This window comes from Sander vitreus, chromosome 8 (assembly GCF_031162955.1).
Source record: "Sander vitreus isolate 19-12246 chromosome 8, sanVit1, whole genome shotgun sequence".
Lineage (NCBI taxonomy): Eukaryota > Metazoa > Chordata > Actinopteri > Perciformes > Percidae > Sander > Sander vitreus.
Window position 1 is genome coordinate 35,557,890 of NC_135862.1, and position 20,514 is coordinate 35,578,403.

The 20,514-nt window shown below is 40.7% G+C and overlaps 1 protein-coding gene across 1 annotated transcript in view; it reads left to right on the forward strand.

Annotated features, from left to right (window-relative positions):
- Positions 1 to 3,859: 3,859 nt before the first annotated feature.
- Positions 3,860 to 20,514, forward strand: part of smpd3 (sphingomyelin phosphodiesterase 3) — a 68,879-nt gene continuing 52,224 nt past the window's right edge. Inside the window, exon 1 of the mRNA XM_078257981.1 lies at positions 3,860 to 4,022. The gene's annotated coding sequence lies outside the window, so the exon portion shown is untranslated. The remainder of the gene's footprint in view (positions 4,023 to 20,514) is intronic.

Consider the following 20,514-nt stretch of genomic DNA (forward strand, 5'->3'; position numbering starts at 1 on the left):
AAACCGACTGGTCTTCAACCTCCCCAAGTTCTCTCACACTATGCTCCTCTGCTCCCTTCACTGGTTACCAGTTGTTGCCCGCATGCATGGATTAGGGCCAGGCGTACATCCAGGACATGGTCAAACGCTACACTCCGCTCTGCATCAGCCAACCTGCTTGCTGGCCCCTCAAAGCAAGGGGCAACTTATCACTCAAAGAAAACTGTTTGCTGTCCTGGCTCCTAAATGGAGGTACGAGCTCCTCATTGACATTTAGACGGCCAAAAACCTACACATCTTCCGCAGCAGGCTAAAAATACATCTCTTAAGACTGCATCTTGGATACAATTTTTTATAAAAAGGCACTTTCATGTGTCTCTTTGTAGTTTGGCTTATTTGAAGCTAATGTACTTGCACTTACTTCTTGCTGTTTGTACCTTCAAGGTTGAAAGCAATTTATTAGAAGTCACTTTGGATAAAAGCGCCAGCTAAATGGTAGGTAATGTAATGTAAACCAAACAACTGGACACATTATAACTTTGACATGATACTGAAAAATCCGAATCACCAAAGGCAGATTCCTCAGCAGGGAGTGTGTGTGCATTTTGTGCCAATCCATCTTGTAGATTTGGAGTTATTTTCTGGATAAGTGAAAACTTTGGCCTAATGATGCATGACGCATGTTCTTTTACATGTTCACTGCTTTTATGTTTTGGTGACGTATAGATCATTTTCAACTCAGGTGGACAATCAAATTCTATTCTATTATATTGCTCTTGTGCTTCTTTCAGAGAATTATTTTGTTTAGATGTAATTTTTATTAGCCAATTTAAAATGTTTTTTTCCAAACAGGATGATGAACTGGCTTGTAGTTCTGTGTAGCACTGCTTCTTCTTACCAACTCAACGAATATAAAAAAAGCCTTGTTCAGCTTTGCAGACATGATATGCAACATGTAATTTAACAAGGCTCATTTCCCAGGGATACATTCTGGGTTTTTTAGGTACCAGTCCTTCTGCATCCCTGATTTAACTGCCAACATTTCTTTTACTTTGCTGCATCATATTTTTCCATCTATAGCCGTGAAGGGTTTACATTTTATTTCTATGAGCATGTAGCACATATTTTACCTTCATTCAGTTTTTCACTGTAGGTTTTTCAGTTCACTAAATCCTAAGCTATGACACAGTTTCTGTATTTAATATCATTTGATACCAACCCTTCTAAATCCACTTACATAAATAGATAAATACGTTTGAGGAGCAAAGCGGAGCAGCAGCTTATGACTGACAAGATCTTTATCTATCGCTGACATATGTTGGCTCAAAAACAGCTATTTTGCATACAGAAAATTATATATTTGCTCTCTGAGAGTGGGATTCATCTGTTGAAGTGTCTGTCTTAAGATTGAATACATCTCCTAGATTGATTTGATTGATGAGTCAAGATTGCTTTGTAACTCCTGTAGTCTGTGTCAGTTCTCAATAAAACAGTTAAAACCTTACAAGGGAGTGAATTCACTGTAAGACTAAGCTCTGAAAAGTCTCCACGTCTGATATGTTCACTTCAAAACCTGCTCACATCATCTGACAACATCAGACATAGTTGTTGACACTTTCAGACGTAGATATTCAATCCCTTTTTATATCTTTTGGACTTTTTGTAGTATTTGCACTTCATACACAAAGAAAGTTACATTTAAAGGGTCACGAAACTTGTCTGGATCCCAGAGTACCGGTGACATTAACTGGGTGACTCTTTTTCTTTTTGCAAAGTTTATTTAGCATTTTTTAAGTTATATTAAAAAAAACACAATTATTTTAGTTTTTTATGAAATCAATAAACTTTTGACTGACTTTTCTGTGTGCTGATCTGACGGCCATATTCTGCTTTATGATGCGTCAAGCACAAGTTGAAGGAGCCTATGGGGTTACATTTCACTTAGTCTATATCCACACATATGTTCCACTTCCGGGATTGCTCCGGTGCCGCCGGAAATTCCACCGGACGTCACTATTTTCAGCCAGATGTCCGTCCCCTTCCTCTGTCTTTGTGTTGGTGTTCTAACCTCTGGTGGATTTGTGAGGACTATGGTTAACTGCCCCTCAGATCTCTGCAGGGGAAATCCAGACAGCTAGCTAGACTATCTGTCCAATCGGAGTTTTCTGTTGCACGACTAAAACTACTTTTGAACGTCCACATGTTCCACCAAAACAAGTTCCTTCCTGAGACTATTTAGCAGAGGCACCGTGGCTCAGCACCGCCCAAGATGATTGTGATTGGTTTAAAGAAATTGTGATTGGTTTAAAAGAAAATGTGGAGGAAGGTCTGGCAAAAAGGGATTGTACCTCATAGATTTAATGTGACAAATAAAAAAATTGATTGATTGAACGATGAGGACCATGTGATACAGTTGAAAGCTCCAGATCAACTACCAAATGGACCTTGAGATTTCAGGGTTGTGGTTCAGTGCGGTCATCTACCAGAAGGTCGTGGATCGATCCCAGGTCCTGCAGTCCCATGTCGAAGTGTCCTTGAGCAAGACACTAAACCCAGAATTGCTCCCAATGCTGCGCCATTGGAGTGTGAATGTTTATCTGATGAGCAGGTGTGTGTTTGTGTGTGTGTGTGTGTGTGTGTGTGTGTGTGTTTGTGTGTTTGTATGTCTGTGTGTGTGTGTGGGGGGAGGGGGGGTGTACATATTGGGCAGCAAGATATGCTAAATTTTATTATTTCAAAAGGTCATTTAGCTCTTTGAAATCTGTTGTCGTAACATGAATCCAACATATTATTAGCCAATGTAAGTCAGCAGTTTGTTAAAAAAAAACACTGATGATAGGCATACTGGTAGTCAAGGATTCACTGTGCCACATGTATGTCTAACATTAAAACATGAATTTCTTACTTTTTACATTTTTATTTTATTTTTGCTACTTGTTTTATTCTGTTTGTTGGGATGGATTTTAACAATAAAAAGTGATTTGTTTTTATTAGGGTGCTCACACGTTATGTAGGCCCAACTTAATTTAATACAATATATGTGTCATGATTGTGGGTTTTCTGTTGTAGTTTTATTGTGTTTTTTTGTTCTGGTTCCTTGTTTCACTTCTCATGTTTTCTATCTTATGTGTTTTTCCATGTGTTTGTTTCATGCGTTGTTTCTTTTATTTTGTAGTCTGCCTGTTTCTCCCACGTTATGTCTTGTTTTACTTCCTGTCTTTTGGTTTTCCTGCCTTTGAGAGTGTCTGCCCCGTCCTGATGTCTTTCACCTGTTCCCCAGCCCTTGTGTCACCTGTCCCTTGTTTACTTGTGTATTTAGTCTCTGTGCTTTCTGTGTCTGTTGTTAGTTTATCGTCATCGATCGTGAGTCTTGTGTGTGAGATCCTTCCAGTGTAAGCTATATTTTCGTGTTCTTTGATTTCCCCGTTCCTTCCATGTTCCTTGGTTTTTCTTTTATTTGGACATTACCAGCTTGTGTGTTTTGTAAGTTCTCTTTGTGTTATCATTAAATTATTTGTATTTCTAACTACTGCTCCTCGTCGCATTTCTGCACTTTGGTCCAAGCCTGATTACTGACAATATGTAGGGGGTCCCTCTTCCCTCCCGCATCTCTCCTTCAGTTAAGGGGTCTTTGGCGTAAAAAACTTCAAAGACCCCTGCTTTACATTGTAGGAGAAAGTGTATGTCTCTCTCTCTCTCTCTCTCTCTCTCTCTCTCTCTCTCTCTCTCTCTCTCTCTCTCTCTCTCTCTCTCTCCCTCTTTCGCCCCGGAGTCCTTCGCCAGGGAAGTGGGCGTGTCCTTGGACTCAGGCAGTGACGTCAGCGGGAGCTGTTCAAAGTGGCGGTGCTGAAGAGACTCCTCTCCCCTCCGCTCGGTCAGCCAGCCAGTCGCTCGGTCGCTCCGCAGCCATCAGCTGGATTTCACCGCCTCAAAGATCGTCTATTAGCGCTCGGCGCGGGCGGCAACGGAACGGAGGACAAATAAAAAGCAGTCAGCAGCGTTTACGCGTTACCTGAAGCCCATGTGGGAGAGATTTCCAACAAGTAAGTCGCCTCTTTCCCGTCTATTTCTCTGTCTAGTGTGTCGGAAAGCAGCCGGGGATTGATGATACTTTTACACCTTTACTGGGTTACACACGCTAATCAATCATACGTGCTCTCTTCCCACTGGGATCATTTCACTTTGGGGTTTGTGTAATAGTGCAGATATGTATCCCTGCTGTCTGTAATTGTCAGCACTGTGCATGTCCACTGAGGCAAGTCTTACAGCCGCGCCTAAATCTTACTCTGTGCTGTGCCTGCCTGGGGTGAAACATTTGACTCATATTTGCATGATCCAATGATCAGAGATGCTCTCTCCCTCTCTCTATCTCTCTCTCTCTCTCTCTCTCTATATATATATATATATATATATATATATATATATATATATATATATATATATATATATATATATATATATACATCTCTAATACACACATGCACACTGAATGTCTGAGATGAGAACAGTAACTCAATGCAACTGAATAAAAAACACAAATATAAGGCATACTCTACTAGCAATACTCACCTCTCTCTCCTCCTCTCTCTCTCACTCTCTCTCTCTCTCTCTCTCTCTCTCTCTCTCTCTTTCTGTATCTCTCTCTCTGTCTGTATCTCTCTCTCTCTCTCTGTGTCTCTCTCTCTCTCTCTCGCTCTCTCTCTCTCTCTCTCTCTCTCTCTCTCTCTCTCTCTCTCTCTCTCTCTGTATCTCTCTCTCTGTATCTCTCTGTATCTCTCTGTGTGTCTCTCTCTCTCTCTCTCTCTCTCTCTCTCTCTCTCTCTCTCTCTCTCTCTCTCTCTCTCTCTCTCTCTCTCTCTCTCTCTGTCTGTCTCTCTCTCTCTCTCTCTCTCTCTCTCTCTGTCTCTCTCTCTCTCTCTCTCTCTCTCCCTCTCTGTCTATATCTTCTATTTCTGTGTCCCTCAAACACACACACACACACACACACACACACACACACACACTAGTTAACAGAGGGATGATTCACTGAACACCACTGTTCTAGACTTACCTCAAATTAAGTAAATTCTGTGGTTTCTAGTCATTCAGTTGTGATTTTTCCTGTTTACTGGTTTACAGCAGGAGACAGGCTGAGGAGACTGTTAGTGGTCAGGCTGCTGCTGTGTTTCCTGATATACTGTATACTGTATACAGCATCACAGCCTGTGGGAGAAAGTAGAGGAGTGAGAGGTGTTGCTTTTTTGGTTTCAGAGTACATTTAGGTGTGGCCCAGCTGGCCTCTCCTCTTTTCTCCTCTTTCCCCCTCCCCTTTTACTCTCTTCTCTCCGCCCCTCTCATCTCTTTTCCTTTTCAGCTTCCTCATCTCCTTCCTCTCTTGTTTTTTTTGTTTCCTCATCTTCTCTTCTCACCTCCCCCTCTCCTTTCCCTCTTTGATTTCCTCATCTCCTCTATTTCATGTTTCTTCCTCTTCTCTCCTATGTTCTCCTTTCTTGTGTCCTCCTTCCCTTTCCTCTCTCACTCCTCCCTATTTCTTGTTGCATTCTCTCTTCTTCTCTTTTTTTACTTTCTTGTTTCCTTCTCTCCTCCCTTTTCCTCTCCCTGTCCTTCCATTTCTTGTTGCATTCACTCTCTGTTTCCCTCTCTCCTCTCCCTGTCTTGTCTCAGTTTCATTGCCTTGGCTGATGTGGTGAAAAGGAGTCAGGCAGGTGCTGTGTGACCGTCTTTCCTTCATCCACATGCGTACAATAAAAGGGAAGTGACTGGCAATCACTTTTCTTGGTAATAGAATACAGCATAAGCCTTCTTTTTCTACTAAATATTTCTATTATATTTTAAAACAAGTTTTTGCTCATTTTTCACATCAAACCATACCACTGAGTCTCAAAAATGAATGTGTCCTTGTATATTAAAGGGTTACTGCAGTAATTTGGTAATGCAGTTCTATGAGGTTAGGGACTCCGAAGAGATGGATTGACAACATAATTTTCAAAATCAAAGCAGCAGAGGCTGTTATATCCTTACTTTTACTTCTTTGTATAGGTCAGACTCCAAAAAGGCTGGATCCTACATTTCCCATAATGCAACTCAATAGCAATTCATTAGACCCTCTTTGTCTTCTAATGGTATTTTTCCACGCTCGGCTCGCCTGGACTCGACTCGCCTCGACTCTACTCGCCCTTTTTTGGTTTTCCATTATGATAAAAAGTCCCTGGTACCTGCTAACATAAAACAAACATAAAAAAAACCTTGAGGAAGGCTCAAGCTGATACGCGTTGTTGTATTTTTAATGTTTTGCCCAGCTAATCAATGGCCTTTGATATATTTTTGTGCCTGGATATGTTTTTTTTTTATGACTTTTTTAGTCATAATTCTTCCTCCCTTCTTGTGATTTGTTCATAGGACGTTTTGGTTGCGTTCCCGAGGCTGGAAAGGATCCAGTGTTTGTGACGCTCAACTTTATGTATAAAGTCTTTTTGAACTTTCCACTCGGCTTTAACAAGATGCGCACAGGCCATCTGGGTGCTCGCAGGGTGCAGCTCGAGCTCCCTGTGCTTCCTGAAGTGAACACATCTTGACATTTTAGCGCACAGGCAGATATGTGAAAGGTGACATTGCTGACATCATGACGGGGCTGCAGAAGTATACGTTTAGAGTGGATCTAAACATGGTGGATGGAGAGTAGTTCTACTCAGTTTCTGTCTTCATATGTACAGTGAGTTGGTTTCCACTCCCTGTGGATTTAGATCTGGGCCTGTAGCCTAACTCTTCTCACATTTACCCAATTATCTCTGTATTAGAGTAATCCTGTGCCTTTAGTAAATACAACCATGTTGGCATTTGTTTCTGTGAGTTATTCAGATGGTTGTTAGCTTTTAGACCAGCCTTCCAAAGGAGTAGAAGGCTTCACAATATGTTGACATCTTACTTACAGTACCTTTTGAGTTTGTCTTGCAAAAACTCTTTTTATTTGGCAGTTTGATTGGTGAAATAACAAACTTATATATATATATATATATACACACACAACTCTCTCTCTCACAAAAACAATGTATGTGCCTGTTAATGTTTGAGTGGGTATTTTAAAGTGTGCGGGTGTCCCGCAGACTGGGTTTCTGTCCACAACAGAGGAGGCAGGTGGTTGAGTGGCGCTGGCGGGTTGATAGGGCAGACAGGTGGGGGGTCTTGTAGTCCTGGAGTCCAGTGACACCTGATAACACAGGATCTGGTTTCTCTGCCTGTGTGCAGGTGGCGAGACATCAGTAATACTTGTTGATTCTTAACTGTGTATAGCACTGGGTGAGATGGACTAACTATGGTTAATACCATTATAAATGCTCAATTCAAAGTTTTTTTTGTGTGTGATTTGATCTGAGGTAGTTAGTTTGCGGGATGTCCCTCATCTTCCGCTTTCTTTGTGTTGCAGTTTTAAACTCTGGTCGCTTCAGTACACAACAACCAGAACCTGCGAGCCAACGTTAAACGCTGAAAAGGGAAAGTTCTGAAGGAAATTTGGATCGTGCAACAATGCAGACCTGCTTGGTTCGTTCAGGGTCTGGCAATGCGAGACTAGCCCTGAGGGTACTGACACCATTTGTGGTGGGATGACGATTTCCGTTTTTCTTATTGTATCCATTCTGCTATCCGTCTTCACAGGGAGGTCAGAGGTCAGAGAACACTACAGAAAAAGCAAGATGGATGTTTGACATCAACAGGGTTTCTACCTGGGCCATTCATTTTAAAGATGATTTATTGCCAACATCAACACCCTACTGCCCTTTTAGTGATAACCAGATTTTGTGATTTTATGTCATACACTAGACCCCCACATTGTCGCAGTCAGTTGAAAACATTGTGATAAAGTTGACAATTTTATGCTCCTCCAGGGAGGAGGCGTGGTGCTTTGAGCTAAATGCTAACATCATGATGTTAACATGCTCACAATGAAAATGCTAACATGCTGATGTTTAGCAGGTGTAATGTGTACCACAAAATGTCATTAATTTTGCGGGATTTGGTCATGAATCAAAGTATTGGACAATTTGAAATGTTGACGTGATGATAACACTGGATGAAAAGTCATAGTTCCAGTACAGAGATGGACCTCAGATCACAGTTATCATTTTAATTATCTATCTAATTGGGTTATTAAAATGTAGTGAATGGCATTTCCGTCAAATTAAAATATTCGTCCAAGAAAAAAGTGGCAGGAGCGCTTCTGCTATCCTTTTAACACCGGTGCTCATGGAAGGGATAAAGTACACGGAAAGGAGGACGAATTATGACTAAAAAAGTCATTAAAAAAAACATGTCCAGGCACTCAAGGTCTGTTACAAAAAGTGATAAAAGGCCCAAAACATTTGTCCATTGGCTGGGAGCTCATCTGAACCCCCTTAAGGACTCTTTGGGGACCTTGTACCCCACTTTTCCAAACCTCTGCTCCAGATTACAGATAGTGGAAGCATGTCAAGCTATGTATTGAGCAAACCCACTACCACTCCTCCGCTTCTTCATAACGCTCATTTTCAACAGTGATATGAAAACGAGACTAACCCTAACCCTAAAAAAACGTTGAAGACCCCTGATCTAAGGGACTGTTCATTATTTAATTAAGGGGCCACCGGAGGAGTTTTGGGACCTTAGTCAAAATAGACCTGACCCTCCCTTCACCAGCATTATATTTTGGACAACCCTCCAAAATGATTGGGAGAAAAGGGATGACTGTTCCGTGTTCTCCCCACAGAAAGGGCAACCCAGTGTACCAAGGATATTACTCTACGTTTGTTTCTTTTTTCAGAAAGGGTAACCAGGTAATAAACCTGAAATAATAAGAAATGCAATGTTTCAATTTTCATGTGCATACTACAAACAGCACAGCTCCCCTGTTCTTTACCTAAATAGCCTAATAACAATAAGCAACAATACATAAATAATCAAATACAAATATATATTATTATTAATATACTATAATAACAATAATACACTTCAAATATTCATGTAAGTCCTACTAAAACCTATGCAAGTTGCATGCAGTATTTCTGCTAGCAGCTGGAAACTACAGCTCCCAAAATGCCCCGCGGTAAACCAGGAAGTACAACGTTACCTACGTTAAATACCGGTCCGCGATTCATACTTCAGACATTTATAAAGCTAAAGAAAGTAAACACAAATGGACACATATGGTGCAGAAATGTTATAAGTCTAAATGTTATGTTTATGTCCCACAGCTTCACCACCTCGTCACCTTATAACTTTAGACCATAACGTTATCTTTAACGGCCAACTGAACTGCTTAGACCTACCGGACCATAACGTTATCTTTAACGTGCAACGGACATAAACACAGCACAACAACGTAGCATGGCGACAGCAGACAAAATGAAGCGTACATCATAAAAGCAGACAAGAAAACATATGAAATTAAGAGAGCTTACCAAGTGGCTGCACACCGGGTTGAAAGTCGTTACAAAGTAAATGAATCTCGCACTTCCTCTTCACGTAGTAATCACCGGTCGCATGTACTCACAGCACACCCTCTTAAAGAGGCTCTACTTTCGGCATTTGTAGCTCTGGTTTAAGGTAACAATTTGATTAAACATGTAAATAAGAAATAACAAAACTTCACAAATGACAGAACTCCACAGAAAACACAACAATGACCCTCCCCAACAATTTATTGTACTGGTTTGCGCTTGGTAAAAACATACAGATAGCCATTGTTTTTCTACAGCCATAACATACGTGACTAAACCTCTGCTTTCTCATCTGACACATCCCACTCCTCTGTTATGGTGGGGGGGCCATTTCAGGAGATTTACTCACTAACATTGTTGTGGAAACACAATAAGTATGGAAACTAAATGCACACTTCCTGCATTACTGCATTACTTCAAATATTAAGTTACTCCTCTAGTGAACTAGTATTTACATGAAAAACAATAAAACATTGAGACCATTCAGCAAAGCACACTGGGTAATTCAACACTGGTTGCTATGGACTCGTCACTATGCTTTCTCAGTCATTGTATATTTTAGCATATAGGTAAAGCTGCCAAAGCTGAACATTATCCAAAACTCCATTTCTCAGATGAGCGTCAATTTGGGAGCTTGCATGCTACCACTCCTTCCTTCTGAAATGTCTTGAAAAGGCTATCGTTTGCACATTTTCACAAATAATCACAAATAATCACCGGGACCGAAAGGATAGACCTCCCGTCTCATGCCCTCCCGGCCGCCGGCTGGTGCTGTCTGCGGCCCGAGTTTCGGCTTTTCAAAATAAAAGCTTGCGTCTGGTCAGCTATGTTTTCGTACGGTGTTTTGGATGTTTCTGAACTAAGCAGTACGGCAATCATGCTAATGAATAAAATAATTTTTTCATCAGATGTCTTAGTTACAACATGATTGAGCTAGCAAAGCAGTTTTGTGTTTATATGTGCGAGCGGGATTTATTCAGTTTGGGTAATCCCACGGTCTCTAAACTACAGGTTTGGCTGACTAAACAGGGAGCGACCCAGCTGCTAGCGATAGGGGCCGAGACTGAGAGAGCTACATGGAGCTACATGGATAAATATGCACCAAACAAGCCACTTTGAAATTTTGCTCTACTCATGAATACAAAAGTTGGGTGACCCTTCCCCGTAGACTAAAAAAAATTGGATGACCCTCCCCTCAACAAAGAATAAAAAGACATGACCCTCCCCTATTTTCCTCCGGTGGTCCATTCCATAAATATGGTCCCTAATCCAAAGTCTTTGCCATATTTCTGCCTATTGTTCTGTTGTTTAAATGGATTTCTTTAACCAGGGGAAAAAGATGTCAATGAGCACACTATCAGATTTATTACAATGCTAGCTAGCTTCATATGGCAGAAATTGGCTGTTCTGACAATTCTGTCAGGGGACATCTGTAAAATCCACAAATCCTGTCCATGTTAACTATTGCTATTTTTGTAGTTCATAATCATGGAGCAATGTAGAGTTCTTCTGGTGCAGTCTCTTTTTCTCCCCTCCCAAGCTAACATCCCATTGGCCAACACTGGGATCACTGTCAGGTTTCAGATGCTTTGGACAGTCGAGTCAAGCTTGGCTTCAGTATAAAGGTCACGCTGTGTGACCTCGCCTGTAGAGCCGGTTCTGGCTCTTTGTTGAATCAAAGCTTTTAACAGAACAGTAGGCGTGCACACACACGCAAACACACGCCAAGACACACATGTGCATATGCAATCTAACAATGTGTGCAGAAACCTCCGCAGTTGCTTAAACGTCTACTACTGACAGACTGACAGTGAGAACCGATCTGTTACTATACAATACAACAGAATAGAATAGTGTTTCTAATCTAAATGTTAAAAGAATCACATTTCCTCTGCCTCTTATTCTTATTCACACATAATGACAAAGGTAAGGAGTACATAAGAGCCAGAACGAATGCTTCTGAAGTCAGGTGTAACTTCTTACCACATGATTCCCAGAAGACACCTTATGGTGGGCAAGAAAAAATCTGTTGGTAGACTGCCTGCCAAACACATCACACATGGATTGGTGATGATGTCTGTCAGCCTCAGTGTGGAGCAGATTAGACATGCAGCCACTCACTGAAAGCATTGGGGATTAGCTATTTCATTAACCATGATCCTCAACGTTTTGTTACAATTGCCTACTTAAGGCCACATCTGCTCCGCATGTTGTTGTATATGAACAGCAAAGAAACTCATTTAATCTGTATGAAACAAAGGGTTCTTACGGTCTATTTGGTTAGGATAGAAGTTTTAAATAAAGCTGCACAAGTTACTGTTAGAGCTGGGCGATGTGGAGAAAATCAAATTTTACAATATGTTTGACCAAATACCTCAATATCGATATTGCGGAGATATTGTCAGGCAGACCTTGGCAGCACCCAAGACGATTGTGATTGGTCTAAAGAAATGCCAATAAACTAGAGCACGTTTTTCTCCAATCCCAGAATGCTGTGTGGAGTAGCCAGACCAGCTAGCCAGCCAGGAGCGGAGGAGACTACCCCTGCGACAACCAGCAGCCCTCGTTCCATCATGTTGCTTTTTCATACGTCAGCGGAATTTGTCAAATCTTCACGGGTCTTTAGAACATGGCGGAAACAAAGATACCAATGGGCTAAAGGAACGTTATAGTTCCTTAGAAAGTTGTAAAAGTCCCAAGAACCTTTGGTGGAAAAGCAGCTTAAGATAAAAGCCAGACTGTCATATCTTCTGCATTAAAAAGGTTTGCTTGTTGTAATCATTCTTCATACTGGCTAGTGAGAAAATCCTTCTTTATGTGCTTTGTTCTGTGCAAAAATGTATTTCAGTTTACAGCTTTTTAGTACAAAATGTCCTTTTTGTTCTCCCAAAAGAGAATTTTGCACAAAAAAGACTTTGAAAGATACCCACTTATCTGTCAAAAACAGACTGCTGAAGCCTCATATTAACTTGAGATAAACTTGAAATGCAGTTTTGCACAGGCCAGTCCCTCACCACTTACATTGAAAGTGCATAAAGAATGGAATTTTTAATGGCCAGTATGAACAGGATGATATTGATTAAGACTGGCTTGAAAAATCGTGAACCTATTGTTAAAGGGAATAGTTTAATTCTAACCCAACCCATGATCTTATTTCTAGCCTTAAGCAAGTAATTTTGGTGCCTAAAGTTAACCCTCACTTAACGGTTACATACCTGTTGCCGTTTCACAGCGTTAAACTGAACAGTCATATTTCGTAAGATATCAAACAAAACCATTGTGCACACGTTTTTTTCATAAGATATACGAAACCGTTGAGAGACACCAATACAACTAAAACTGTTTTGCATTTATCTGGAAATAACTCAACCCACCATCTTCTAAATGGTAATAAGAAGGACCTCAGGGTCAGGGAGTGCACCCACCCTAAACCAGAATAGGCTGTGTTTAACAGGCAGTATGTATATGTAAATATAGATATATACATGTGGATGGACTATATGATTACAGCATGTGAATCCTTTAGCTCTAATTAGACCCTGTGAAGCTGATTAGAGACCAAAACGTATGTATCAACATTCACTTACCAATCTCTCCTCCACCCTCTTCACTCTCCGCTCTTTCATTTCCACTCAGGCTGTATGGTCTTCATCCTTTCATCCTGCCTTCATGTGGGCATGTGTCCTTTTACCTCCACCACTCTTGTATGTCTGCCATCCTCCCCTCTTCTTTGTATCCTCCATGTTTCTATCTTGTTCCCTACATCGTCCCATGCTGCCATGCTGCCACATCAACCTGCCAGCATGGCTGCATGGGTAGCTCCAGAAAGACATTATGAACACTCAAATTCATCCCCTTCCCAAACTCAGAGTGCCACATCAAGGGAGCCAAGCCAATTACATCAGTTTTATTTATTAAGCCCAGAATCTTAACCATCTGTTTGTCTCACAGTCACAAATATACAACCAAATCCTCCGATTAGTCTCCACTGCCCAGCATATTTCCGGTGAGGCCTCTCAGACTCAGTAGTATAACAATCCTAGTTTTACTGACTGAAGAACCATGTCTCACCTGAACCATCTCTCTTGGGTCTTTGCCGTCTGTAGCTCATCTTTTCAGAAATACACATGGCAGGGGTCAGCAGACATCCAAGATGACAGTGGGTGGTAGCTGCTATACAACTCTCAAAATGTAATGATGTCAAAGTCACACTAAGCCGGACGTGTGAAAACTCAAAGAGCTCCGGATGAACACATCTGGAAATTCAGAAGAGGCTTAAATGATCACGAAACACTTGAACATGAATGTTGACTAAAAGAAAATCCAGACACCATTGACATCTAATCATGAACAAATATGGGAGCAAAATGTTCATTTTACTCTCTCTGCCTTCAACATTACATTCTTCCTGATCATTTCTCTCTCTCATTGTTCTCTCTCACCCTGTCTGTATTCACTGGCTGTCCCTTTCTGTGGGATGCCTCACTAGTCTCTCCTGTCAAAGTGTATTGAAGAATAATTTTGTGAAATGATGTACAGCTTTATTTTATCTTTGTGTCAGTTTGCATTATTTTGGATTTTAATGATAGAAATGTGTCTAAAACTGTACATAAACCAAAGCCAAATGTGTCTAACACAATCTTATATTTATACAATAATACCATATTATTACACTTTAATTATGATAGGTTTTAGGGTTGTTGTGGCATTGAGCATATAGGTTCACTGTGATCGAAGAACTTTATATATTGAAAGTTAATCAGTCTACCATTGGATGGACGGAATGAAGTTAAATCACTCAAGTGTAACTAACTAACCGGTATCACAATGGATAACTGTGTTGTTTGACCCATCCACTCCTACAACCAGCCTCGCTATAAGGAATTTCGGGCTTTAATACTACTCACTACCGTTGTTGCTCTTAATGTGTCAACTTTAAGCGCAGCAGAGCTGCTGCTCTGCCCGCTGTGTTCTACACATATGCTGGAGGGTGATTTTTGCGTTGTATCTGACGCTGAGAGCCGTTGCCCAAGCGTCCGTATTTTACAAGTTGGGAGTGAGAACGGGTTGGAGAGTGTTACAGGTTACAGGACAAAGAGAGAGTGCAAAGAAAACAGTAATGTGGGGGAAGTCTTGCTTTTTTAAAAGGTGTAATGTGCGATTCATCTCCATCCCCATCCAAATAATTTCCCACAGTCCCCAAGTAGAAACAATATGGAAAAATGAAAAACTGTACTTCATTGTAAACCTTTGATGTAAATGTACAGCTTGAATCTCACATTATCTTACCGTTTTAATGTCATACAGGATCATACTGTAAATGGCAATGCATTCTGGGAGAAAATAATAATATTACAGCACTATCTGCGATTGTTACAGATTACAGGTATTTACTGTTAATACCAATGCATCTTGGGAAAATAAAGGAAAAGGCGGGAATGACACTGCAGCCAGTATATAACTGTACATTCAAATAATACAGTAAGAAACTATCTATTTACAGTAAAATACCTTAGAATTTAAAAACAGAATGCATACTGTAAATAAAGAATAGTTTAAAGGCAAAGCTGCTGCCAGTATATTACTGTAAATTTAAGGCAAAATGTTTTACAGTTTTGCTTTCTATTCACCTGTGTTCCAAAACATGAAATGGAAATGTTGAGCTTGGATCTAAATAACTCACCGTGTAAATACACAACTGTCCAACCGAACCGACTTATTTAAAGAGACTTTGTATCTAATCTTTAACCACTGGCTTTGCTAAGTGTTGTGCTTTATTTTTTGCTAATGTTAACTGAACGGCCCAAGATTACAGCATTACTGTAACATGTTTAAATTGGGTTTGGAAAGGGAATGGATCCTGTTTGTAGTCCATCTATATGAGATTGGCCGAACAATATTTACCCTGCATTATTCTCATATGTTGTTAAAATATGTGCATCTCACTCAATCTATGTTTAGAGTGGACAGCTGTGCAGTGGATAGTGAGTGTGTGTGTGTTTGGGGGATGAAGAGGGGGTTGGTTGCCTGCCCGCCTGCTGCTGTTGGCAGGTCAGTGTGAACCGACTGTGTGAACATGGAGGGATTATGTTTCCACCGCTGGTCTTGTCTTTACCTCCGCTGAGAGGACGCAGAGGGCAGGATTTGGGTTTGGTTGAGTTAATCTTCCAGTCTGAGGTTTATATTTGGAAGCTGTGTGTGTGTGTGTGTGTTGTCAGTCATCTACCCTGATAACTGATTAAAAACATAGACACTAGGGCTCCACAATATATTGTTTCTTTATCATCATCGCAATATCAACTTGCACAATATACATATTGCGAAAGGCTGCAGCACATCGCCCTAGACTGTCAGAGATTTGTGTTAGTTGAAAGAAACTATCAGTGGAAAACTCGTTTTTTTAGTGGTGCCTTTTATACTCAAATCAACATGTTCAATAAAAGAACGTTGGAAATGATTTCCATTCACTTTAAATTCAACAAGCAATTTGTTGTATTTTAGCAGAATACTGAAAGCAGTAGAAATGCAGAACTGAGTACATTTTAATATCTGTTAATTTATCGCACCTAATATTGTTATCGCGATATTCAACAACATTACCGCATATCGCATTTTTTCCTTATATCATGCAACCCCATAGACCCCCACATCATTCAGAATATTGACTATATTGACTGATATTTTGCTCTCTTCCTTTGCAGTTCTTGTATGTATATTTAGCAACGTAGCTGTGGTTGTGTTGCCGCTCTGTCTGCCCGAGAGGTGCACTCCTATTCTGTCTCCCAAAGGCCCTAATCTACTTATTGTGCGAGGCCAGAAAGAGGTGCTTTGGGTGGAGTCGTGTGTGTGCCAGATGTGGTTGATGTAGTTGAAGTATATGGCTTGAGAAATTCATGACCACACACTGATAACAGGGGGAGGAAACTCAAACAAACAAGGAGCCTACATGGGAGGACCACACAGTATCCATCTGGAGCTGCGCACATGGTCTCTCATTACCTGCATGGCCTACAGGCCATGTTCTGACCTAAATGAATGTGCGTTAGAGGGGTGGGGCGAGAGGATGAGAGGCAGCCCTGTACGGTAATTAGTGAGGTGCAGAGGTTAAAGATGACATCGAGGCAGGGTAGGCTGCGGCTTGATGCTGGGCGTTAACTAGATTTTCAACTTCCTCCTCAGTCTCTTTCTGTTCTCAGCCTCCCATGTGGTGAATTCAAAGTGTTTGTATAGCTGAGTAGATTCAAAATGCAGAGTTACAGATGCAGTCAGTGCAGCTGGCAGCACTGATTAAGTTGCAAAGATTCTTTTGCAACCAACGGAAGCAAAAGAGATGCTTTGGAACAGAACTTGGTGTCGTTTGGCCACAGCCCGCCTGTGTGCTCAGTCTGCTCTCTGCCAGCTGAAACAAGCAGCTAATATCACACATATGTGAACTATAAAGTGGGAACAAGTTAAATGCAGGGCACCTTGCAGTACATCACAGACAGAAGGATTATATGTTACATTAACTCTGACAATTTCATTTAAACCATTGAACTAAAGTCAGCAAAACCAAAACACATTTCTTTTGAGTGAGTGAGTGAGTGAGTTGCTTGTTAGGAAATTGCTTAAACGTAATAAAAAATGCTTGTCTAAATTCACATGTATTTCTTAATTTTATATATAGTAACTCTGGCTGATCTATTGGTGACTTTAAGGCCATTTTCCCCTTTCCACATCCTTTACTCTTAACATCTCTGTAATTCCAGATGAAAGCAAGGATTTCAGAGCTTCCCAAGATTCAATATTCAAGATGACTTAATTGGTCTTGCAGGGGAATAAGCAAACACATACAAAAACAGCTTTAGTGCTTTAACAGTACTGTGCAGATCTAAACTGTATGTCTTTACGGTGTGTTTTATAGAGGTTATTTACTTTAACATTTCTAAAGGATGCCTTCTGTATCTGGCGGCAGTCATTCCAGATTAAGATCATTTTGTTAGTGTCTCCTTATTACATCATTCTTTTTTTACTGCACACTGTTCCACCAATCTAGGGATTGTCATCACTCTGAATAGTGTGAACTGAAGAATAAGACGAACTTGCTCAAGAGATAATACTAACTATTAATCTGCAGCTCAGCCAGCCAATAACCTGTAATATTCAATATATATATGATATAACATCGGCCATGTCATCATTATCAATTTAAGACAAGGCTTAAATCTGCAGCAGTCTGTTGATTTATATATTATTTCAAATACATTAGATATTACTACAGTAGGTGTAGAGCTTTCATATCTCCAGTAGTGCTGGTTCACATACACCTCAAGGGCTTTATTCATCCTCCATACTTTCACGTTCTACATTCCTTTCTCAGATGGTTCCGTTGCTGTCTTTGATCCATACTTTATTGCATGAACATTTCTATGTTGTTTTCACACAAGAAACATTACAGTTTAATTCTTCTACTTCTTAAATAAAAAAATTGTTATTTCCAAATGCTTAATACTGCAGATGCAATTTTCAGGCTTTTATTCTCTTTCTCTTTCTCTCTCTCTCTCTCTCTCTCTCATACACACACCCAAGCACTTACCTGTGTTTGTCATGGCTTGAACTTTGGGCTGTTTCCATAGCAACATACACCACACTGGTGACAGCGTCATCCAGCCAGTAGTCATTTGCTTCTGTCTTCCTTCTCCATTTACTTGTTATGATTTCCTTTCAGTCCCTCATTTTCCGTTTGTTCTTTCCATCACCATAATGTTTGACAAGGTGAAAAAGTATCCATACCTCACCTTTAGTGTGTCCATATTTGTGTGGGTTAGGGGTTTTTATGATGATCAAGAGAAAAAGAAAATGACCATGAAGATTGTGCCTAAAATTCCAAAAACTCATTGGACAGTATTCAGGACTGAGAGTTTGCTCTGAGCTGATAGCTGTAGGGTGCTGTCCAGAAGGATGAAAATGTGCTAATTTGCTAAAGCTTCATTGAGGAAGGAAACTGACTCTCCTCCAGATGTGACAGAAAGGACTCCTGCAGACCTGTATAACTGAGGTATGAAACATACATTATGCACAAGACAGGAAGTGCTGTCACAAGTATGATAAATAATAATTAGATCAAGGAAAAGGCTTTGGTTGTCAAGGGAGAGACAGGAAAAGCAGTAACAGCACGTGTCCTTCAGTTCTGAGACCAGGGCCTTGCTCCAGGCATGGGCATCCCTAAAACATAACATGCATGTACTGTATCTTTGGGTAGAAAGATACCCATGGGAACATGGAGAGAACTTGGGAACTTCACAAACTAAGGCCCATACAGTGCCCCAATAAGTGAATTCAAACAATAGGCTTCAAATTGAAAGAAAGGCCATTGAACTGTTGAAAATGACGATTGTTGTTAGTTGTAATGGTGACAACATGCGTCAGTGTGCCACAGCTCGCTGGGTGAAGAGCCAGCCGACACAGATCAGGAAACGTTCTCTGGAGCAGTGGGGTGTGAGCAGGACCGACAGTTAGACCCAGTGCCATCGGGTCAGCGGACCGTTACCCTGGGTTTTCACAGGCAGTTTAAATATTGGCAAAGCTACTCCCTATGGTAACAGCGATATAAGTGAGGTCTGCTGACATAGCCTGGATTTTCACCGCTCTACCCGTTCCCCAAAGTTGTCTCCTAGTTAACTTTTGCAGAGCGATAGCTGAGTTGCAGTTGAAAAAAGCTGCTGTTTGGTCCCAGAGGACAACTGGCTAGTTGGCTAGCTTGCTAACTCTGCCATGTCCCCATACCACACTGGTCACAGAAAACGAGCCTAACTAAATCAATTTGATTCATTTAGCGGCTGGCTGTCTATGCCTCATAAGGTTCCTACTCCACTGCTCGTTTAGCCTCTGTCGGTTTATACGAAGGTTAGTCTGCACTATGGCAACGGTACATACAATTTAAATTGGAATGGCCTTTCTATCCATCTCCATAATTCAGCAGCGCCAGCCACAGCATCACTGAGGTCAGAGCAATGGTCCAATCACAATTACTCATGAAGATTACACAGTGTGGGCTCAAAGTGTCTTTAATTGTATGATTCTACTTCTGGTGTAGAAGGGTAGAATGTAACCTTGGTTTTAGTGTAGCTGTTTGATTGTAAAAGGCAGAATTAATGCATTTTTTAACATTATTATTTGATCACTTGAGGGCATTTCAACACGCTGTAAACACAACATTCGTATTATCATCACATGAAGTTGTTATGACGTTATAAAGTTGTTGCCAATTGACACGTCCTGCAGACACAAAGCAACATTAGCATTCATTTTAAGTTGTGTTTTTGATAAATGTAAGTTTTTTTTTGGTTCTGCTTCGTCTCCACCAACGTCAGTTGTTTAATGCTCTACTCATGCTCTAACATAGCAGCAGCTGTCTGCTGTTTGGTGCTGGGCAGGTAGTGTACAGTGGGTTTATCCAAGTTTTTTCATTGAAAACTGTTAGCTGTTACTGGCGACAATGCTGCAGACAAAACAGTAAAGTTTAAGGCCGTAATTCAAAACAATGAGCTAAAACGCTCCGTTAAACTGAGAGGAACTGCAAAGGTTTTGTTCAAGTTTGTTAAATCCTGGACTGCAAAATACACCAGCTAATATACAGTAATATTTCTCCATCTTTTAAGGTTACTCTATATTTCCAACGTAGGGTCATAACAGTATCATGTCTTTGCCTCACACATTAGCAGTTGGCGATGATGTGGGTTTATAGATTCCTACCTAAAGATTTAAAGAAGTGAGGTTAACCTCTGCTTTGATTCTGCTTTTTAAAAATAGGATTTCCCTGTTCCTGTTTAAAGAAGTGTTGTCAAAGAAGTGAAAAGGCAATACTCCCACTCAGTGACCAATGCACTGGTTTAAGAAGCTTTGAGAATAGAAATACTGCACTTTTGCTCTAGTTCCTTACTTTAGCGGCATGTTAGGGGACAGTCAGCAGGTCTGTGTTTGCCCTCTTACGTCAGAGGGACACTCAACATTACTGTTCAATCACATCTTTGTGAAGAAACTGCAAAAGGCCAAAGCAAAAAAAAGAGGAGGCAAAAAAAAGTGT